Raw genomic sequence first — 10,322 nt, forward strand, 5'->3', positions numbered from 1 at the left:
GGCAATTTAAGTCTCTGTGAGGTCAGGTGCTTCTTCTCCCATTGAGGCCAGACAAGGCAGTTCAGCTAGAAGAACGTGTCCCAGGCACAGGCAATAGCCTTTGGGATAGTCTCTGCTTCAGTTGTTCCGCACCCACATCAAAACCAAGACCAACAGAGTTAACTAACCTGGACCCTTGAGGCTCTCAGAGTGAACCAAAGGACATACACAGGCTGGACAAAAGTCTCCCTGAAAATATGTAGCAGATGTGCAGCTTGGTATTCACATATTTATTTTTTATAGACATTTCTATAACTCAGGACGCCTTGGAAAAATGCTTGGGTAAAGAATGTGCAAGAAGAGTGTGGAGTGGGTTGAATGTCAAAGGTAAAACAATGTGCAGCAGACTAACATGGACCAACATACCTGGCTGCCAGGGTCATGAACAAACATAAAGGAAATAGAGACGTTAATTAATCAAGCATCAAAAGTTTACTTATTTGTGACAAATTCTATTATATTAGGAGGAGTGTTTTGTTATTATTTGACAATTATTTCTAAGGAAGCTACATATTTTCATTGAATATAAAAGCTGGTTTTTTTTCCCTTGTAGACCTTACTTCCTCTCTCCTTTCCAGCAACTCAGGTTCCGGATGTCAGGATGTCACCCCTCAGTTGCACTGGGCGTGCAATTTTTCCCTTTGGCATAGGGAAACTGATGCTGAGGTATGGGATGGGACTTTTCCCTATGACCCCAACACATTATTAAATGTGTTTGCTGGGAATTTTGGACCCAAGGCCCCAGGCATTTGCTCTGCCACAGAGCTACACCCCTACCCATGAGATCAGCAAGATTTAAACGAAGGTTATTGATAGATTAAAACATATTAACTATTTATTTAGATAGATACTCAACAAGCAGATGAATCTTATATCCACCTCCTACAAGGTAAGCTCAAATTTTTAGTTTCTGTTTCCAGTGAATCTCCAGCTTCACAAGCATATGAAGAAAATGCAAAAATCAAGTAAAGCAGACAGTTGCTTCAGGTTTCCTTCGAATGATGCCTGGTACTGAATGTCTTTTCTGGCTTCTCCAGTCTTGTCCCTTAAATGCATTATAACTTGCCATTAATTGCCATTTACTTGTCACTGAACCATTTTCTATGATCTAAAATCTACAGTTCTCATAATGACTCCCTGAGTATTCAGAGAGCACCATATAAAAATTTGTGCATGTGTGCATCTGCTGTAGTTTGTGAGACCTCACTCTCCCACTCCACACCACTAATTTAAAATATTGTTCGGGCTGGGAGGTGGTGATGCACGCTTTTAATCCCAACACTTGGGAGGCAGAGGCAGGTGAATTTCTGAGTTCGAGGCCAGCCTGGTGTACAAAGTGAGTTCCAGGACAGCCAGGGCTATACAGGGAAACCCTGTTTCGAAAAAACAAAAAAAAAAATTTTTTTTTTGTTCTGATTCTAATCACTTTGAATTCCTCACATAGATTTGTATCTGTTGATAAAATCTTTGCATAGTAATTTATAAAATTGTTTATATTAAAGATAGTGTAGTACTCTGTATCACAAATATTACTTCAGTTCATGCTGCATTTTTAGCTGTATTATATTGTTGCTATTAGAGTAGTAAAGTTTTATCCATTGGAAAAATTAATATTTAAGAAATATATTATCCAAATTAATTATAGATGTTATTAAATTCTCATCATACTTTCAATACTGTTTTTAAAAAAGAAATAGAAAACAAAGAAACCATAAGACTTACATGGTATGAATAAAGCTAAAATAATAATTTTTAAAGAAAATAGTACATATATATTTTATTTTGGAAAAATTTTTTCAAATAGAATTTAATCACTTCTGCCTTTACTTACTTCAGCACTAAATTTCTTATCTGCCAATTCAATGAGTTGGATGAATCTGTAGGACAGTGTGAAATAAGCCAAATGCAGGAAGACAGAAGCTGTATGATCTCATTTGCAAGCTCAAAAGCAAAACTCAAAGAAGCCAACAGAAGAGTGGAAACACCAGGACTGTGAGGTAGAGGAAATGTGATGGCACTGACCAAGTTTACAGACTTTCAGTAAAAAGGACATTGGAGTAAAGCTTTAGGTCCGGCATGGTGATTCCACCAGAGGTTCTTTTATCCTTGAGAAGAGTTTTTGCTATCCTAGGTTTTTTGTTATTCCAGATGAATTTGCAGATTGCACTTTCTAATTCATTGAAGAATTGAGTTGGAATTTTGATGGGGATTGCATTGAATCTGTAGATTGCTTTTGGCAAGATAGCCATTTTTACAATGTTGATCCTGCCAATCCATGAGCATGGGAGATCTTTCCATCTTCTGAGATCTTCTATAATTTCTTTCTTCAGAGACTTGAAGTTTTTATTATACAGATCTTTCACTTCCTTAGTGAGATTCACGCCAAGATATTTTATATTATTTGTGACTATTGAGAAGGGTGTTGTTTCCCTAATTTCTTTCTCAGCCTGTTTATTCTTTGTGTAGAGAAAGGCCATTGATTTGTTTGAGTTAATTTTATATCCAGCTACTTCACCGAAGCTGTTGATCTTCGACAAGGGAGCTAAAACCATCCAGTGGAAGAAAGACAGCATTTTCAACAAATGGTGCTGGCAAAACTGGTTGTTATCATGTAGAAGAATGTGAATCGATCCATTCCTATCTCCTTGTACTAAGGTCAAGTCTAAGTGGATCAAGGAACTTCACATAAAACCAGAGATACTGAAACTTATAGAGGAGACAGTGGGGAAACGCCTTGACGATATGGGCACAGGGGAAAAATTCTTGAATAGAACAGTAATGGCTTGTGCTGTAAGATCGAGAATTGACAAATGGGACCTCACGAAACTGCAAAGCTTATGCAAGGCAAAAGACACCATCAATAAGACCAAAAAAAAAAAAAAAAAAACCAACAGATTGGGAAAGGATCTTTACCTATCCTAAATCAGACAGTGAACTAATATCCAATATATATTAAGAACTCAAGAAGGTGGACTCCAGAAAATCAAATAACCCCATTAAAAAATGGGGCTCAGAACTGAACAAAGAATTCTCACCTGAGGAATACCGAATGGCAGAGAAGCACCTGAAAAAATGTTCAACATCCTTAATCATCAGGGAAATGCAAATCAAAACAACCCTGAGATTCCACCTCACACCAGTCAGAATGGCTAAGATCAAAAATTCAGGTGACAGCAGATGCTGGCAAGGATGTGGAGAAAGAGGAACACTCCTCCATTGTTGGTGGGATTGCACGCTTGTACAACCACTCTGGAAATCAGTCTGGCGGATCCTCAGAAAATTGGACATAGTACTACTGGAGGATCCAGCAATACCTCTCCTGGGCATATATCCAGAAGATGTCCCAACCGGTAAGAAGGACACATGCTCCACTATGTTCATAGCAGCCTTATTTATAATAGCCAGAAGCTGGAAAGAACCCAGATGCCCCACAACAGAGGAATGGATACAGAAATTATGGTACATTTACACAATGGAGTACTACTCAGCTATTAAAAGGAATGAATTTATGAAATTCCTAGCCAAATGGATGGACCTGGAGGGCATCATCTTGAGTGAGGTAACACAATCACAAAGGAACTCACACAATATGTATTCACTGATAAGTGGATATTAGCTCAAAACTTAGGATACCCAAGATATAAGATACAATTTGCTAAACGCATGAAACTCAAGAAGAATGAAGACCAGAGTGTGGACACTATGCCCCTTCTTAGAATTGGGAACAAAACACCCATGGAAGGAGTTACAGAGAAAAAGTTTGGAGCTGTGATGAAAGGATGGACCACCTATAGACTGCCATATCCAGAGATCCATCCCATAATCAGCTTCCAAACGCTGACACCATTGCATACACTAGCAAGATTTTGCTGAAAGGACCCAGATATAGCTGTCTCTTGTGAGACTGTGCCGGGGCCTAGCAAACACAGAAGTGAATGCTCACAGTCAGCTATTGGATGGATCACAGGGCTCCCAATGGAGGAGCTAGAGAAAGTACCCAAGGAGTTAAAGGGATCTGCAACCCTATAGGGGGAACACATGATGAACTAACCAGTACCGCGGAGCTCTTGTCTCTAGCTGCATATGTATTGAAAGATGGCCTAGTCGGCCATCACTGGAAAGAGAGGCCCATTGGACTTGCAAACTTTATATGCCCCAATACAGGGGAATTCCAGGGCCAAAAGAATGGGAATGGGTGGGTAGGGAAGTGGGGGGGGGTGTATGGGGGACTTTTTGGATATCATTGGAAATGTAATTGAGGAAAATATGTAATAAATATTAAAAATTAAAAAAAAAGGACCTTGGAAGCACTAATGCACAGTGTGATGGTTGCGATAAAGACTCAGTATTGTGTCTTTGAGATGTACCCATCACTTGTCTTCCCATCACTCACACACAGTGACCATGAAGTAGTGGATGAATTAATTTTCTTGACCAGTTTTAAATATGTACAGTCTCTTGGCAATTATATACCAACAAATAGGATCATTTTAAATATGTAGCTAGCCCAGTGTTGTCCTCCCCCTTCTCTTCCGTCCACCCACCCTTCTATGTATTTGTGTGTATCTACCCATATGTACACAAACATATATATGACATAGTTTGTGCTTCCGGGGCTTGAACCTAGGGAATCATACATGCTTGACAAGCATAGATTTTGCTAACTTATTATATAAGAATTACTTTTATCAACCTCTTTCTCCTTTTAAAATTTCAGCAGATAACATTTTACTTCTTACGATTCATTCAATATTATTTAATAATCATTGAATGTAGATACACTTTAATTACAATATAGTATGTTCATCTATAACCTTATTTACTTTGGTGCTCAAGCTGGTTTCAACAGAGGAAAACCCTTTTTAGCTGAGTCTGTGTGCTTTCTACATTTGCCCATTATAGTTTTAGTTCTGTTTTGACAAATGTCTTACTATGTAGTCCAGGCTGTCCTGGACTTCAATGTATAAATCAAGTTGGCGGCATTAGTTAGGGAAGCAGAAACCGGCCTGAGTAGGGCCACAGGCCTCACCCGGCCGGATCAGCGCCAGGGTAGCAGGAGCACAGGGTTGCCTGACACCCGCCAGCTACCCACGACCCCCGCCGCAGGATTTTGGGACTGCTGGTGAGTGGAACACAGCTTCTGCTCCAATCCAATTGCGCGGGACCTGAGACTGCATTAGTTAGGGAAGCAGAAACTGGCCTGAGTAGGGCCACAGGCCTCACCCAGCCTGATCAGCGCCAGGGTAGCTAGAGCGCAGGGTTGCCTGACACCCGCCAGCTACCCACGACCCCCACCGCAGGATTTTGGGACTGCTGGTGAGTGGAACACAGCTTCTGCTCCAGTCCAATCACGCGGGACCTGAGACTGCTCTGGTTGGGGAGAGAGAAATCCGGCCTACATAGGGCCACAACCCTCTTCCAGTCAGAAAAGCACCTGGGCAGCTGGGGCGCAGGGTCTGCTGACACTCACCAGCTACCCACAACTCCCGCCACAGGATCTTAAGACTTCTGGTGAGTGGAGCACAGCTTCTGCTCCAATCCAATTGCGCGGGACCTGAGACTGCATTAGTTAGGGAAGCAGAAACCGGCCTGAGTAGGACCACAGGCCTCATCCGGCTGGATCAGCGCCTGGTAGCGGGAGCGCAGGGTTGCCTGACACCCGCCAGCTACCCACGACCCCCGCCGCAGGATTTTGGGACTGCTGGTGAGTGGAACACAGCTTCTGCTCCAATCCAATTGCGCGGGACCTGAGACTGCATTAGTTAGGGAAGCAGAAACCGGCCTGAGTAGGGCCACAGGCCTCACCCGGCCGGATCAGCGCCAGGGTAGCGGGAGCGCAGGGTTGCCTGACACCCGCCAGCTACCCAAGACCCCCCCCCCCCCCCCCCCGCCGCAGGATTTTGGGACTGCTGGTGAGTGGAACACAGCTTCTGCTCCAGTCCAATCACGCGGGACCTGAGACTGCTCTGATTGGGGAGAGAGAAATCCGGCCTACATAGGGCCACAACCCTCTTCCGGTCAGAAAAGCACCTGTGCAGCTGGGGCGCAGGGTCAGCTGACACTCACCAGCTACCCACAACACCCACCACAGGATCTTAAATCTTCTGGAGAGTGGAACACAGCTTCTGCTCCAATCCAATTGCACGCGGGACCAGAGACTGCATTAGTTAGGGAAGCAGAAAAACGGCCTGAGTAGGACCACAGGCCTCTTCCGGCTGGACCAGCACCGGGGTACCGTCAGCTACCCACGACCCCCGCTGCAGGATTTAGAGACTGCTGGTGAGTGGAACACAGCTTCTGCTCCAATCTTTAAATAGTGACAACGATAACAACTAACCCCAGAGATTACCAGATGGCGAAAGGTAAACGTAATAATCTTACTAACAGGAACCAAGACCACTCACCATCATCAGAACCCAGCACCCCCACTTCGCCCAGTCCAGGGCACCCCAACACACCGGAAAAGCTAGACACGGATTTAAAAGCATATCTCCTGATGATGATAGAGGACTTCAAGAAGGACTTTAATAACACACTTAAAGAAATGCAGGAGAACACTGATAAAAAGGCAGAAGACAATAAAGAGGAAGCACAAAAATCCCTTAAAGAATTGCAGGAGAACACTGCTAAAGAGTTACAAATCCTTAAAGAAAAACAGGATAACATAATCAAACAGGTAGAAGTCCTTACAGAAAAACAGGAAAACACATCCAAACAGATGATGGAAATGAACAAAACCATACTAGACCTAAAAAGGGAAGTAGACACAATAAAGAAAACCCAAAATGAGGCAACACTGGAGATAGAAACCCTAGGAAAGAAATCTGGAACCATAGATACGAGCATCAGCAACAGAATACAAGAGATGGAAGAGAGAATCTCAGGTGCAGAAGATTCCATAGAGAACATCGGCACAACAATCAAGGAAAATGTAAAATGCAAAAAGATCCTAACTCAAAACATCCAAGAAATACAGGACATAATGAGAAGACCAAACCTACAGATAATAGGAGTGGATGAGAATGAAGATTTTCAACTCAAAGTACCAGCAAACATCTTCAACAAAATTGTAGAAGAAAACTTCCCAAATCTAAAGAAAGAGATGCCCATGAACATACAAGAAGCCTACAGAACTCCAAATAGACTGGACCAGAAAAGAAATACCTCCCGACACATAATAATCAGAGCAACAAATGCTCTAAATAAAGATAGAATACTAAAAGCAGTAAGAGAAAAAGGCCAAGTAACATATAAAGGCAAGCCTATCAGAATTACACCAGACTTTTCACCAGAGACTATGAAAGCCAGAAGATCCTGGACGGATGTTATACAGACACTAAAAGAACACAAATTCCAGCCCAGGCTACTATACCCAGCCAAACTCTCAATTAACATAGATGGAGAAACCAAAGTATTCCACGACAAAACCAAATTCACACATTATCTCTCCACGAATCCAGCCCTTCAAAGGATAATAACAGAAAAAAACCAATACAAGGACAGGAACCACGCCCTAGAAACAACAAGAAGGTAATCCCTCAACAAACCTAAAAGAAGACAGCCACAAGAACAAAATGCCAACTTTAACATCAAAAATAACAGGAAACAACAATTACTTTTCCTTAATATCTCTTAATATCAATGGACTCAACTCCCCGATAAAAAGACATAGACTAACAAACTGGCTACACAAACAAGACCCAACATTTTGCTGCTTACAGGAAACTCATCTCAGAGAAAAGGATAGACACTACCTCAGAATGAAAGGCTGGAAAACAATTTTCCAAGCAAATGGCATGAAGAAACAAGCTGGAGTAGCCATTCTAATATCTGATAAGATTGACTTCCAACCCAAAGTCATTAAAAAAGACAGGGAGGGACACTTCATACTCATCAAAGGTAAAATCCTCCAAGAGGAACTATCAATCCTGAATATCTATGCTCCAAATACAAAGGCAGCCACATTCATTAAAGAAACTTTAGTAAAGCTCAAAGCACACATTGCACCTCATACAATAATAGTGGGAGACTTCAACACACCACTTTCACCAATGGACAGATCATGGAAACAGAAACTAAACAGGGACACAGTGAAACTAACAGAAATTATGAATCAAATGGATCTGGCAGATATCTACAGAACATTCTATCCTAAAACAAAAGGATATACCTTCTTCTCAGCACCTCATGGTACCTTCTCCAAAATTGACCACATAATTGGTCACAAAACAGGCCTCAACAGATACAAAAATATTGAAATTGTCCCATGCATCCTATCAGATCACCATGGACTAAGGCTGATCTTCAATAACAAAATAAATAATAGAAAGCCAACCTTCACGTGGAAACTGAACAACACTCTTCTCAATGATACCTTGGTCAAGGAAGGAATAAAGAAAGAAATTAAGGACTTTTTAGAGTTCAATGAAAATGAAGCCACAACGTACCCAAACTTATGGGACGCAATGAAAGCATTTTTAAGAGGAAAACTCATAGCTCTGAGTGCCTCCAAAAGGAAACTAGAGAGAGCACACATTAGCAGCTTGACAACACACCTAAAAGCACTAGAACAAAAGGAAGCAAATTCACCCAAGAGGAGTAGACGGCAGGAAATAATCAAACTCAGGGGTGAAATCAACCAAGTGGAAACAAGAAAAACTATTCAAAGAATCAACCAATCAAGGAGCTGGTTCTTTGAGAAAATCAACAAGATAGATAAACCCTTAGCCAGACTCACTAGAGGGCACAGGGAAAGCATCCTAATTAACAAAATCAGAAATGAAAAAGGAGACATAACAACAGATCCTGAAGACATCCAAAACACCATCAGATCCTTCTACCAAAGGCTATACTCAACAAAACTGGAGAACCTGGATGAAATGGACAAGTTCCTAGACAGATACCAGGTACCAGAGCTGAATCAAGATCAGGTTAATGATCTAAACAGCCCTATATCCCCCAAAGAAATAGAAGCAGTCATTAATAGTCTCCCAACTAAAAAAAGCCCAGGACCAGATGGGTTTAGTGCAGAGTTCTATCAGACCTTCAAAGAAGATCTAATCCCAGTTCTTCACAAACTACTCCACAAAATAGAAACAGAAGGTACTCTACCCAACTCATTCTATGAAGCCACAATTACTCTGATACCTAAACCACAAAAAGACCCAACAAAGATAGAAAACTTCAGACCAATATCCCTTATGAATATTGATGCAAAAATACTCAATAAAGTTCTTGCTAACCGAATCCAAGAACACATCAAAACAATCATCCATCCTGACCAAGTAGGTTTCATCCCAGGGATGCAGGGATGGTTCAATATACGGAAATCCATCAACGTACTCCAGTATATAAACAAACTCAAAGACAAAAACCACATGGTCATCTCCTTAGATGCGGAAAAAGCATTTGACAAGATCCAACACCCATTCATGATAAAAGTCTTGGAAAGATCAGGAATTCAAGGCCCATACCTAAACATGATAAAAGCAATCTACAGCAAACCAGTAGCCAACATCAAAGTAAATGGTGAGAAGCTTGAAGCAATCCCTCTAAAATCAGGGACTAGACAAGGCTGTCCACTTTCTCCATACCTATTCAACATTGTACTTGAAGTCCTAGCCAGAGCAATTCGACAACAAAAGGAGATCAAAGGGATACAAATTGGAAAAGATGAAGTCAAAATATCACTTTTTGCAGATGATATGATAGTATATATAAGTGACCCTAAAAATTCCACCAGAGAACTCCTAAGCCTGATAAACAGCTTCGGTGAAGTAGCTGGATATAAAATTAACTCAAACAAATCAATGGCCTTTCTCTACACAAAGAATAAACAGGCTGAGAAAGAAATTAGGGAAACAACACCCTTCTCAATAGTCACAAATAATATAAAATATCTTGGCGTGACTCTGACTAAGGAAGTGAAAGATCTGTATAATAAAAACTTCAAGTCTCTGAAGAAAGAAATTATAGAAGATCTCAGAAGATGGAAAGATCTCCCATGCTCATGGATTGGCAGGATCAACATTATAAAAATGGCTATCTTGCCAAAAGCAATCTACAGATTCAATGCAATCCCCATCAAAATTCCAAATCAATTCTTCAACGAATTAGAAAGTGCAATCTGCAAATTCATCTGGAATAACAAAAAACCTAGGATAGCAAAAACTCTCCTCAAGGATAAAAGAACCTCTGGTGGAATCACCATGCCGGACCTAAAGCTCTACTACAGAGCAATTGTGATAAAAACTGCATGGTACTGGTATAGTGACAGACAAATA

This window comes from Mus caroli, unplaced genomic scaffold, assembly GCF_978045245.1.
Source record: "Mus caroli unplaced genomic scaffold, Mus_caroli_1 scaffold_14, whole genome shotgun sequence".
Taxonomy (NCBI): domain Eukaryota; kingdom Metazoa; phylum Chordata; class Mammalia; order Rodentia; family Muridae; genus Mus; species Mus caroli.